Here is a 14,048-nt window from a genome sequence, read left to right as displayed (position 1 = left end):
TTGGCATATGGTCGAAAATGTTGGTCTGTGCCTAGTTTTTGCCATACTATTTTCCAGTTTTCCCAGCAGTTTTTGTCAAATAATGAGTTCTTTTCCCAGAAGCTAGAGCCCTTGGGTTTATCAAAAAGTAGATTACTATAATCAATTAGTTAATTATACTTCCTGAATTGAATGGTCCATTGTAACAACCCCAACCTAAAACCCAGTTAAGCCATATCAAGTGATGAAGACAGAATGGGTCTAACATTGTATGCAGCATTTAGTCCCATTGCCTTCCACCTCTCTTTTGAGAAAGAAGGTATGTTTCATTATTCATTCTTTGGGACCAAGGTTGTTTATTGTAATTACTCCAACCGGTACAATGTTCTATAAGATTTGAGAAACTTACATGTTAAGAAATAGGAAAGAAATTTTTAGGTGTTATCTTTGGGCTCAGAATAATTTACCTTTTCTTTTTCATGTTTTACTGACTCCTTTTGTTTTATTCATTGACACTTTTCAGTAAGCCTCCCTGAATAAAAATCTTTATAACAAAAGTTAAAGCTAGTCATCAGTGGTGATATATATAACATTCAGTATCTGTAATCTACCACCACTATTGAGAAAAGGAAAATGTGTTTCATCAGATTGTAATCTCTGGAACTAAGATTGGTATTTGCATTAAAAAATTTTTTTTAATTTATATTTCTTTGTTTTTTTCCATTATCATTTCTGAATTTCTCCCCCTTTCCCATAAAACCATCCTTTGTAATAAAGAATAAAAAAGAAAGGAGGGGGAATCATTTCAACAAAACTAAGAGCACATCAACCAAATCTGACAGATTATGTGATGTACCACAACCAAAGCCCTCCATCTCTGCAAAGAAGGAAGAGATGTGTACTTTTTCATCTCTTCTTTGGGGACAAGCTTAGTTGTTAAAAATTATACAACATTCTGTTTTCTTTTTGTAATTTCCATTTCTATAGTCAGTTGATTATCATGCATATTTTATGATTTTTACTTACTTTGCTCTGCAAGATTGTATGAGTCTTTTCATGCTACTCTAAATTCTTTATGTTCATTGTTTCTTACAGTATAGTTTTATTCCATTATATCAGTTTGCTTAACTATTTCTGATTGATGGACTTCTCCTTTGTTACATATTATTCGAGTCAGCTAATTGGCCTGTAGTCAGGAAGACCTGAATTTAAAGCTAGCCTTATACACTTAATTAGCCATATAACACTGGATAAGTGACTTAACCTCTATTTGCCTCACTTTCCTCAACTGTAAAATTAGAACAATAGCATTACCTACCTCACAGGGTTGTTGTGAATGTCAAATGAGACCGTATTTTAAAAGCACTTATCCTAATGCCTGGCACCTAGCAGATGCTATGTAAATGCTTTTCCCCTGCTCTCTTGCTCCTGTTGGCAACGACAAAAAGTAGTTATGCTTTTGGTGTATTGTGACCTTTATGTCTTTGACCTCCTTGGAATATATACCTAACAGTGAAATCATTGAATCAAAGGATATGAATACTTTAATCTGTTTCTTCACATAATTCCAAATTGCTTTTCAGAATGGTTAAACCAAATCATAGCTTTGCCAACATTGGTGTTTCTTCAACCTTTCTAACATTGTCTGTTCCCATTTTTTTTGCCATCTTTGTGAATTTTTTGGATGTAAGATGAAATCTAATAGTTGTTTTGATTTGTATTTATCTTTATGAATGATTTGGAGCACTTTTTCATGTGGTTGTTAATAATTTGCAATTTTCCTTTTGAGAACAATTTATGTTTATTCATACTCATAACTATGCATGTTCATTTGGTCATTGAATTTAATTTGATGCTATTTAGTATTTTTATTTACATTATTGTGGGCATAATATATCTTTTTCTTCTGGTCCTTTCTTTGCCCTGAATCATTTAATACAAGTCTTGCTGTTTCTGTCAATTGCTTGTAGCTTTTATTTTTTTTGGCATGATGATGACACTCATATATCACAATTTCCTCAACCATTCTTCAAATGATAGGTATCCATTTTGTTTTTTACTACCATGGGAAATATGGCTATGAATATTTTGATGCTTAATTTTTGTCATTAACCTCCTTGGGGATCTCTAGGTTCAAGGGTATGAATTGTTTAGAAAGTTTTATTGCATTATTTCAGATTATTTTCTAGAATAGTTGAACAAATTCATAGCTCTATCAACAGTGTATTAATGTAACTTTCTTCCAGCCTCTTTTTAAAAAAATTCTCTTATCTTTGTAAATTTGATAGATGTGAGTTCATACTTTATAGTACTTAGAATTCATATTTATTCTTATTAGTGATTTGGAGCACTTATTTTTTAAAAAAATTTTAAAATAGTATTTTTCCCAATTATATCTAAAGACAATTTTTACTATTCATTTAGCAAGATTTTGAGTTCCAAATTTTTCTGTCCCCTCCACTTCCCTGCCCCTCTTCCTAAAATGATAAACCATTTTATATAGGTTATACACGTTCAGTCATATAAAACATATTTCCATGTAAGTCGTAATTATGAAAGAAGAAACAGAACAAAAGGGAAAAAGTGAAAAAAATAAAATAAGTGGAAAAAAGTATGCTTCTTTCTGCTTTCAGAGTCCATCAGTTCTTCATCCGGATGTGGATAACATTTTCCATCATGAGTTCTCTGTATTTATCTTAGACCATTGTGTTGCTGAGAAGAGATAAATCATCCATAGTTGGTCATCACACGGTGTTGCTGTTACTGTGCACAGTGTTTTCCTGGTTCTGCTCACTTCTCTTTGTATCAGTTCATACAAGTCTTTCTAAGTTTTTCTGAAATCTCCCTGCTCATCATTTCTTATTGCACAGTAGTATTCCATTACATTCTTGAGTACTTTTAATAGTTGATTGTATTTTTCTTTTTGAAAACTTCATATTCTTTGACCATTTAGCTATTAGGGAATCAATCAACAAGCATTTATTAAGTGTATTGTATGCCAGGTACTGTACTAGGTATTGGGGACAAGAATACAAGTGAAACAGTCCATATTCTCAGGGAGCTTACATTCGGTCAGGGGAGACACAAAGAGATATGTAGAAATAGATATAAGGTACTTTTGGTGAAGAGACACTAACAGCTGGGAGATCAGGAAAGGTTTCATGTAGAAAATGATTTTTAATGTAAGTTTCAAAGGAAACTAGGGATTCTAAGAGGCAGAGGTGAGGGGGACGTGTATTCTAGGCATGAAGGAGACAGTCAGTGAAAAGGCATAAGAATAATGGGAAGGCCAGACTGAGTGGATTGTAGGGAATTGGAAGGAGAATAATGTGTAATAAGACAGATTGGGACCAGGCTGTGAAGGGCTTTAAAAGCCAAACGAAAAGACTTATGTGTGATCCTAAAGGCAAGAGATAGCCATTTGAATTTGGTGAGTAGGTGAGTGACATGATCAGATCTACACTTTCAGAAAGTCACTTTGGCATCTCTGTGGAATATAGACTGGAGTGGGTACAAATTTGAGGCAGGGACACTAGAGAGAGGCTAGGATTGGACATAAAGATCTACATGTCATCTAGATAGAGATTATAATTACCCCCCCCCCCATGGTAGCTGGAAGTCATCTACTGTAGAGAATGAAGTGGGCTCAGATATACCCCAAGGTTGGGTGGGTATGACATGAATGATGATCAAGCTAAGGAATGACAGAAGAGAGCAGTCAGACAGTAGGAAGGAAACTGAGAGATAGGACTGTCACAAAAATCCAGAGGAGAGAGAGGGGGGTCAGCAGTGTTACATGCTACAGAGAGGTCAGGAATAAGGACATTGAGAAAGCCATTATATTTGACAGAGAGCATTGGTGATTTTGGAGAGAGCAGTTTCAGTTGAGTGATGAGCTCAGAAACCAGCCTGGAAGTGGTTGAGAAGTGAGTGAGAGGGAAGAAAGTGAGGGGAAACTTACTCTTAGATTTGTGTCGATTCCCCTTGCTTTTGTGAGAGAGGCCAATGCAGAGATTTCCTTTGCTTGATAAGTTTATTTTTGTTCTAGTTGTATTGATTTTGTTTGTGTAAAAACTTTTAAATTTTATATACTTTAAATTGTCTGTTTTGTCTTTGTAATTATCCATCTCTTTTTTGGTTATGAATTTTTCACTAACCATTAACAAGGTACTACTTTGTCTTTTTTTCTTTGTCTCATGATATGACCTTTTATGTTTAAGTTACTTATCCATTTAAAGTTATGTTCTTTGGTTGATTGATCATTGATCTATTATTTTGTTCTTTGGGTTTTAGGACTTGCTTTACCTGTTCTGTTTTACTTTTAAAAAAACATTGTCAGTGAGAATGACTATTATTTTATAATCTTGTTTCAGATTTCGTAATGCTAGGCCTCTTTATTTTTTAATTAAAAATTTTGAGTATTTCCCTCAAAATTCCCTGTCTTTTATTCTTCAAATTAATTTTGTTGTTATTTTGCCTGGTCTGTAAAGTAATTCCTTTGCTGTTTGACTATTTGTCTCAGTTTGAGATTTTATTCTCAGGATTATGGGTATTGAACACTGTGGCTCTTGTGGAATCAGTGTGGTATAGCCAAGAGAGTCCTGGATTTGCAGTCAGGGAACTCTGTGTGCAAATTTTGGCTTGGCTACGAAGTGGAAACATGACTCTGGACAAGGTAAATCCCACTTTCCTCATCAGGGCCTAAGGCACCTCCTTCTAGCTGTAAATCTTTGATTCTGTGATCCTATGTTTGGTAAATTATTTAAGCAGTATCTTCATTTTTAAAAATTATATTGGTGAGGCCCCACTATGAACAAAGTGGAGAAGGGGATATGCTTTTGTATAGTGCCTGCTTGTGTCAGGCAGTGTGCCTATAAGGGCATTTATAAATATTATCTCATTTTATCCTCACAGCATCCTTGTGAGGCAAGTGCCATTATCATTACCATTTTACAGTTGAGGAAAATGAGGCAAACATAGGGTAAGTGACCTGCACAGGGTTAATTAGCTAATATGTGTCTGAAACCAGATTTAAACTGAGGTCTTTCTGTATCCAGACCCAGCATTCTGAGCTACCAGCTGCCAGTGGATAATTCTCCAGTTACTTAAGTATTCCTGTATTAATATATACAGTATTTTGTGGTAGTATTTGTATATCCTGAGTGGGTCTTGCTAGTCAGACTGCCAAATGCTTACTGTATTTTTGGTTATTTTGAGTAGACTTTTTCTTCCTACTGTTTCCTTCTGTTGGTAGTACAGAAGGTACTGTATAGAAATACTTTTTCCTTGGATCTATTTTGTATCCTGCTACTTTACTAGAGCTATTAAATACATTTTGGTTTCTTTTCTAATTGTCTGGAGTTTCCCAAGCAAACCAGCAATAAATAAGGATAATTTTATCTCTTGTGTATTTTAGAGGTCTCTCTTATTTTATTTGTATTACTTTTTAATTTGGGTTTTATTTTCGCTTTCAAAGGCCCTCCCCCACCCACCCATTGAGAAGTCAAGGGAAACAAAATTAGAAATTCCATATATAAATATGTGTAGTGATGGCAAAACAAATTTCTGCATTAGCCATGTTTCTCCCCACCCTCTTCCCTCAAAAAATAAAAATAGAAGAAAATTGCTCCAATCTTTGCAGATGTTTCCACCTTTAATTTCACTCTTTTTTTTTTTTTTTTTTAAAGCAATCGGGGTTAAGTAACTTGATCAAGGTTACACGGCCAGTTATTTCTGGGTGTGGTGCTGAGTGTCTGAGCCCGGGATTCGATCTTCAGGTCGTCCCAACAGCTTTTACTCGCTGAGCCACCTGGCCACTCCTAAGCAATTGGGGTTAAGTAACTTGCTCAAGGTTACACGGCCAGGTGTTTCTGGGTGGGTGCTAAATGTCTGAGCCCGGGATTCGATCTCCAGGTGTTCTCAACACTGGAGCCGGTGCTCTTACTCGCTGTGCTACCTGGCCGCCCCAAATGACTGGAGGATGGGGAGAAGATACTCCCACCTCGTTACTTTTTTTTTTAATTTCATTCTTTTTTAATGACTATATCTAGCATTTCTAGAACAAAAGAATTGGGAGGAGATAGGGGAGCATCATCAGTAAACCTCTATTAAGCATTTACTGTGTGCCACACACTGGGGGTGCAACAACAATAACAACGCCCTGTACCCTTAAGGAACTTGTATTCTACTGGAGGAAAACAGCCTGCACGCTTCTAAGTACAAACTGTGTACATTGTAATTTGGAAATTCAGGCACCAGCTTTTTTTTTTTTTTTTTTTGCAGGGGGGAAGGCAGGGCAATTGGGGTTAAGTGACTTACCCAAGATCACATGGCTAGTAAGTGTTAAGTGTCCAAGGTCTAATTTGAACTCAGGTCTTCCTGACTTCAGGGCTGGTACTCTATTCAATTTGCCACCTAGCTGCCCTCTTTTGCCTTTTTTACATGAAAAGTTTCTGGAGTGGCTAGATGGAGCAGTGAATAGAGCACTGGCCCTGGAGTCAGGAGGACCTGAGTTCAAATCCGACCTTGGACACTTAACACTTACTAGCCGTGTGACCTTGGGCAAGTCACTTAACCCCAATTGCCCTACCTTTCCCCTTCAAAAAAACCCAACAAAATAAAATGAAAAGTTTCCATTGTTTTTCCATTGCAAATAGTGCTAGCTCATGGTTTTAGATATTTACTTAGGGTCATATTAAAGAAGAGCTCTTTCATACCAAGGCTTCTTTTTAATGGGAAGGATTGGGAGTTAGATTGGGAGCTCCTTGAGGACAGGGACTGTCTTATGCCTCTTTTTGTACCTCTTCTTCCCCCCCCTACCCCAGTTTTTAGCACTGTAGTAGGCACTTTTGATTAGAAGGGGTAACGTATTTTGTTTAAGGCTTTTCTTCATCTTTTGGTATTATCACATTTTTTGTTTATGTAATTAATTATAATAGTAGTTTTCCTAATATTGTACCATTCATGAATTCCAGATAGAAATGCATCTTGGCTCATGAATAATTTGGGGGAATGTATTGCTCTCATTTTGTTGATATCTAAAACTGAACTGTGTTTTTTTTCTAAACCCGCCCCTCTTTCAAATTTTCCTTTTTACATTGAAGGTGCCACTGTTCTTCTGGTTTCTCAGGCTTGTAACCTCTGTGTCCTTGACTCTTTACTCTCCCTTGCCCCATCCATCTGATAACTTGCTCAGTCTTTCCCTTTTTGCCTTCCTGTCTTACACATTAGACTCCCTTCTCTGTAATCAGACAACCCCCATTTTAGGCCTTCGTTCCCTCTCTCAATGGCGTCCTGATTAACCTTCTTTCCTCAAATCTCTTCTTCTTGCCCATCCTCCATGTAGTTGCCAAAATGATTTTTTTCAAGTATAGTTCTTACCTTGTCATTTCCCTGCTCAGTAAACTATAGTGGCTCCTTATTACATCGAGGATAAAATGTAAACTCCTCTGTATAACACAGCTGCACAACCTGATTACAGCCTGTCTTTCCAGGCTCCTTGTCATGAATTCGTCCAGTCCAACTTGCCTCTCTCTTCCATTTTCACACTCAGTGGTGCCTTTGCATTGGCTGTCCACCAGGCCTAGAATGAAATTCCTCCTCACTTCCGCTTGGTAGACTCCCTTTCTTCCTTTAAAATGCACTTCACATTCCATCTTCAAGAAGCCTTTCCTCATCCTCGCAGTTGATCACTTCTGTTGTTGTTGAGTTTTCTGTTTATTTGTATGGATGCTCTTTGTTTTTAGTCTGTATATACTTATATATGTGCTACTTATCTCCTTCATTGAAATGTAAGTAAGGTTCTTGAGCAAAACGGTTTTGTTCTTTGTCTTTGTATCACCAAAGCCTAGAAACATATGCAGTCTAATCCCTATGTGCTAGACTTCATGTAAGTGCTTGACTGGTTGATTTTTGCTACTATTCATTTAAAAGTTTTACATGGAAATCTCTTCATAAACTTAGTCTTTACTTCTCTTTCTCTGCTTTTTTTTTTTCTGGTTTGAGTATCAGGACAATGTTTGCCATATAAAATGAATTTGGTAGAGGGTCTTCTTTTATGGTCAGTGAGAACAATTTGTAGGCAGATTGTCTGCGGCTAGGTGGCACAATAAATCTGGAGTCAGGAAAATCTGAGTTCAAATCTGATATCAGACTATATCAAACACCTGAAGAAAAATTAATGCTGATACTATAATACTCAATAGCATTTATATAGTGCTCTGTTTGCTAAACTCCTTAGAAATATTATTTTATTCTCAACACAATCCTGGGAGATAGATGTTATCATTATCCCCATTTTATAGATGAGGAAACTGAAACTGAAGGATGTTAAGTAATTTGCTCAAAGTCGCACCAACAGTCAAAAGAAGATGAATAGAATTATCCAAAACTACTATATATTCATATTCCACAAAGGAAATGATGACGATGATTTTTTTATTTCAAAAATAAGCCACTGAAAAGAACCTTAAACAACAGTGCCTGAAAGAGAAATTGAACAAGTCATAGATGAACTAAATACTAAAGGGTGGGGGGAAAACCTGGTCATCTTTTTTGATTTTTCTGTTTTATGATCCTCTTTAGTTAGTAGTTTATTATATTTTATCAATTCTGTAGCTTTTTATTTTCAGTTTTGTTTATTTTCAAAGTTTTTCTTCTTGTGCTTGTTTTGAGGTTCTTTAATTTGTTGATTTTTCTAAAAGATTTTTTTAAAAATTACATTTGTGGGGTGGCTAGGCAGCATAGTGAATAGTGCCAGAATTAGGGTTAGTGCCAGAACCCTAATTCTGGCACTAACCCTAATTCTGTCCCTGGAATCAGGAGGACCTGAGTTCAAATCCAGCCTCAGACACTTAACACAAAAACTAGCCATGTTACCCTGGGCAAGTCACTTAACCCCAATTGCCCTCCAAAAAAAAAAGGGAAAAAAATTACATTTGGCACCCTCTCTAGAGGTAAAACTTGAGATGTAGCTTTGAGAAGTCAAAATATATATGAAAGCAATTCAAAAAGTTTTCTATCAGGAATAATTTTTGAAGGAGATTTTATTTTTCTGAGGTGGATTTATGTAAAGTCATGGTCATTTACTTATATTTCAGTTTGTAACAAGATTATACAATCCTTTGCTACAGTGTTAACCCTATGAAGGCCAAGACTGTATCTGTGTACCATTGAATCTCCTGTTACATAACACAAATTTTTAAAAATATTATATTTTTTTCCCAATTACATGCTAAAACAATTTTAATGTTTTTTTTTAAGTTTTGAGTTGCAGATTCTATCCCTCTCCCCTCCCTGAGATGGTAAGCAGTCTGATATAGGTTATACATGTGTAATCATGTAAAATATTTCTCTATTCATTTTGTACAAGAAGACTCAAATAAAAAGTAATAAAGTGAAAAATGTATGCTTCAGTGTGTGTTCAGAAAACATCAGTTCTTTCCCTGGAGGCTTTGTGAGAAATATCCTTAGTCGAGGAATAAATAATATTTGTTTGAAAGCCAGGAAGGTTTTTATTACATTTATTCTTTCTGAATAAATGGGTAACTCCCTTAATGGAGTACGCTGACTCAGACAAATGTGAGTACTTTTATACTGCTTCCATTAAAATTTCCTGCCTTGTTCTCCATTGGCTAGGTGCAACTTCCCAAACTGCCCATGTCTTGCTTCCTTCAAGCATGGGTACCAGCCTCTAACCCCCTACCTGATCAGAAACCTGGCCCTGCTAGATCACAGCTCTGATTAGAACCAGTCACCTCTGACCCACATTCTGCTATCAAAGTTAGGAGCACTTTTAACTATGTGGAAACAAAATTCCTCCCATCGTTTCCCACAGCTTCTTTCTTACCATGAGTCTTTTCAGGTTGTCTTAAATGATTGTATTGTTGAAAATATCCAAGTCATTCACAGTTCTTCATTGTACAGTATTGCTGTTGCTGTGTACAATGTTCTCCTGGTTCTGCGTGCTTCACTTTGCCTCAGTTCATATAAGTCTTTCCAGGTTTTTCTGAAATATGCCTGCTCATAATTTTTTATAGCACAATAGCATTCCATCACAATCATATACCACAACTTGTTCAGCCATCCCCCAATTGATGGGCATCCCCTCAATTTCCAATATTTTGTCATCACAGAAAGAGCTGCTATAAATATTTTTGCATATGTAGGTCCTTTTCCCTTTTTTATGATCTCTTTGGAATATAGACCTAGTAGTAGTATTGCTGGTTTAAAGGGTATGCACAGTTTTATAGCTCTTTGGGCATAGTTCCAAATTGCTCTCCAGAATGGTTGGATCAGTTCACAATTCCACCGAAAATGCTTAGCACAAATTTTGCATGCAATTACATTTCAAAATCTGAATAGTAGCTTATTTTAAATATTACTAGATCTTAAGAAATTGTTATGTAAGCAATAATAACAATTACCTCCTTGTTTCCTCCTCTGCTATTCCCTACTTGGGGTTTACCGTTGCATTTACTTAAACATATTTGATTACATTGTGTTATCAGTGTTAAATTATAGTATATCAGTCACTCTCCCTTACACCTGTAGGATTTGGTTTGAGAAGTTGGGGGGTACTCTATCTGTGCAAATCACCAGGTGGCTCTAGAATAGAGCTGCTGCATAGGATCAAGCAGGACCTGGCAGTCCTAGTTTTGACAGCTGAGAGTTCTCTGTTGCTGTCTCTAGTTGTCTTTCCTTTGTTTCTGTATAAGGGATTTGAATTATTTTCCCTCCACTACTTGACTCACTTCTACTTTTGTATATCACACTATATTAGTCTTACTTTCCTTTCTCAGCATGACTTAAGAAATAGTCATATATTTTATTTTATTTTTTACGGCACAACAGCATTTAATGATCAGAAAGTTGTACAATTAGCCACAGAGCAGCTGTGTACCCCCTACTCCCACCACATCACAGAAAGCAGTGTTATACATGGGTTAGGAAAATGGCTGTTTCCATGCCCCCCCTTCTCCAGGGGCTAACAGGAGATGCTTCCCCTTGGCCACCACTGTTTAATGTATACAAGAGGTCTACACTCCACATGCAGGAGGTCCTCTCCTTGGAAAGGAAGGGGGGACCTGGAATTTGTATAATTAAGGAAAGAGGGAGCACAGCCAGACTCAAGCTGATAAGTACAGAACACACACAATGGGTCAGAGACCACCCCTCCACTTCTGCTCACTTTCCTAGTTTCTTCATTCGTGTGTTGATGCTGGCAAAGTTTCCCTCCACCGTGACCAGGTTCTCCTGCATGGTGGCCTGCACCTGAGCCAGTAGGGCAGCGTTGTCCTTGAGAGAACCAGCGATCATCTGCTGGGTGGTATCCAGATGTGTCAGGAGCTGACCAAACTGCATAGCTTGTTCATGCAGCTGCTTGATGGTGACAAGTCACTGTACTAGCTCAGGAAGCGTGGCAGCAATGGGACTCCAGTGCTGAACTGTCTCATACAACTGATGTACCTTGCTTTGGGTGTCTGCGTCCTCCATGGCAGCCTTGTGCTTAGCGATCTCATTCACCTTCCCCAGGACACTCTGTAGCCGTGCTTCCACCTGATCCAAGGCAACAAGGTCCAGGGTGCTCAGCTTTGCCTGCAACAGCTCCACTGTCTCCATCAGGCAGGATCCCTGCAGACCCGCAGACAAGGGATTCTGAGGGTCCTGGTCACAGCGCACTGTTGCCTCCAGCTCTGACAACCGTTTCTCAAGCTCTGCAACCTTGGCGGCCTGGGAGAACTTGTCTTGCTCCGGCCGAGAATGAAGCTCGTACGTGACCAGGCTGCTGTCGGGGGGGCGGCCCGGCAGCGTCCCTGCCCCCTGCACCAACCCCTTTGCTACTCTTCGCTGCCTCCAGTTGCACCAGTAGACGGTTGGCCAGGGCTCCGTCAGGGTCAGTGAGGTTGATTGCAGCGTCGGGTCCCAGTAGCTTCTCTAGGTGGGAGGCAACGAGCTGCTGCTTCAGGACAGCCAGCTGCTTGGCCAACATCACAGGGGTCAGCTTCTCCTCAGCAACTGACTCTTTCACTGTTGCCTTTATCTTCTCCACCTCGGTCATTAATTCTTGAACCTCATGCAAAAGTCTCTGGTATTTCTGTTGGGGTGTCTCCTTCAGCCCTAGTCTTTCTCCGAGCATTTCAAATTCTCCAGATTCATATCCTGTCCTTTTGGTTTTCCCAATACGATCTGAAAAGTCAAGTCCCTTGGTCCCCACTCTTTTGTCTTTGAATTTGTCATAAGCAGCGTTTGGGTTGACGATGATGTGCTCCACACTGGTACTTGTCAGCTCCTCCGAATCAAATTCTGCTTGGTCGTCCTCAGGGAGGTCGCTGGTTTCATACACGTCTGGCTCATTTCTGGCAATGCCGGGGAGGTCGGCGTATTTGGGGTCCGCCAGGACAGTGGCAGAGGAGGGCAAGGAAGACAGGGCAGGGGGGGTCTGGGCCTCGGCGGGCCGGAGCCGAAGCTCTAGCTCTGCCCGCGGAAGAAGCCGGTCGGGGTCCCGGTCCAGGGCTAATATAATCATATATTTTAAATGAATTTTTTTTTTTGCTACAATGAAAATGTGATGGCACTGTCTCTCTTGGTAATCCCTATCTTTCTATCTCTTTCTCTCTCCTGTTGTACCCCCATTTTCCTTTTCCTCCACCCCTCCCATGCAAAGAGACATTCAGAGGTTATATTGGTAGAGGATAACCTTTCAATAATTTTCATTCTTAAAGGTGGTAAACTGATAAGTTAGATTTCCCCTACCTTCCATAATAATCTTGATGTTTGGTTGTACTTCTGATCACTATAACTCATGGGCTGGTCATTACCTTCTTTTTTCCCGGAAATTATTGCCATGTCTCTGGGAGTCCCATTCATGATCCCAGATCAGCCTGCAGATATTTCAGTAAGAATAAGACTGTCATCGTATTGCAAAGTGCTTGCATTGTACTTTTAAATGTCTTGTCAGTTGTGACAGTGTAACCCCCAGCAGAAGTTCTTTGTGATAAGGCTGAAACTATCAGCTCCATATATTACTATATTCTCTGGTGCCCAAAAACACAGAAAATGCAACAGAAAACATTAGCCACAGGGAAAGGGAAGCTAATTTAGTTATGGGTGACATTTTTCCTCTTAGTGAAAGATTTTGTAGTGCCTGCAAAAACTACATGGAATATGCTTGAACAACTGCTGATGTACATCACAAATGCCATAATAAGCAACATATAAGAAAGGATATGAAAAAATGATAATGTGGTATTGGATCCATGGCCATGTTGATGGTATGAGAACCACTTAATTATGGCCTTGAATTTTCCATAAACACCTTAAATTCAAATTGCTTATGTTAGTTGGTGATCCTTTTGTGGTTTAATTTTTTTTGGAGGAGATCAGCCTAATGTTTGGTCATTGATTGTTTTTGCTTCCTGTATGTTAGCATTGAAAAGGCTGAAGGTGAACATAATATAATAGAATAAGCAGTGGGCTTTGGAATCAGGAGATATGGGTTTAGTACAAAAATGTGGAGTCACTTCTGAGAGTCTGTTTTCTTATTTGTAAAATGGGGCTAATACTTGTTTGATCTACCTCTTGTTACTGTTGTGAGGAAAATATTTTACAAATCTTAAAGCACTAGAAGAATGTGACATTATTCATTATTACTGAAAAAACTGACCATTTCAGCACAGTTGTTATTAGTTTGAAGATATTATGGAGTCTAGCAGAGATTACAGTGTTGATAAACTAAAAAAAATTAAGAAATACTAGTTATATATAGTTGGTCATGTGTGCGTTTCATAAATTTTAAAAGAAAACTTGCAAAACTACACACTGTGGAAGGGGGGTGGTGCTTTCTTATTTCTTCTCTGGTCCCAAGATTAGTTACTCAGCATGTAGCTTTATTTTAGAGGGTATTGTTCTTATTTTTGGTTTTTTTTTGGGTAATCTTTTTTTTTTTTAAAGCAATTGGGGTTAAGTAACTTGCTTGAGGTTACACGGCCAGTTATTTCTGGGTGTGGTGCTGAGTATCTGAGCCTGGACTTGATCCAGGTCATCCCGACACTGGAGCCGGTGCTCTTACT

The 14,048-nt window shown here is 38.3% G+C and overlaps 1 protein-coding gene and 1 pseudogene across 1 annotated transcript in view; one reads left to right on the top strand and one right to left on the bottom strand.

Annotated features, from left to right (window-relative positions):
• Window positions 1-14,048, top strand: part of BTBD2 (BTB domain containing 2) — a 73,029-nt gene that overhangs the window by 24,014 nt on the left and 34,967 nt on the right. The window lies entirely within an intron of this gene.
• On the bottom strand, window positions 10,803-12,520 carry LOC138149699 (dynactin subunit 2 pseudogene; annotated as a pseudogene).

Source organism: Petaurus breviceps, unplaced genomic scaffold (genome assembly GCF_028583685.1).
Source record: "Petaurus breviceps papuanus isolate PSGF00001 unplaced genomic scaffold, PetGlider_PUasm1.0 108, whole genome shotgun sequence".
Classification (NCBI taxonomy): Eukaryota; Metazoa; Chordata; class Mammalia; order Diprotodontia; family Petauridae; genus Petaurus; species Petaurus breviceps.
Note: the sequence above shows the minus strand (reverse complement) of the source record. Positions and strands in the feature narration are given on the sequence as shown.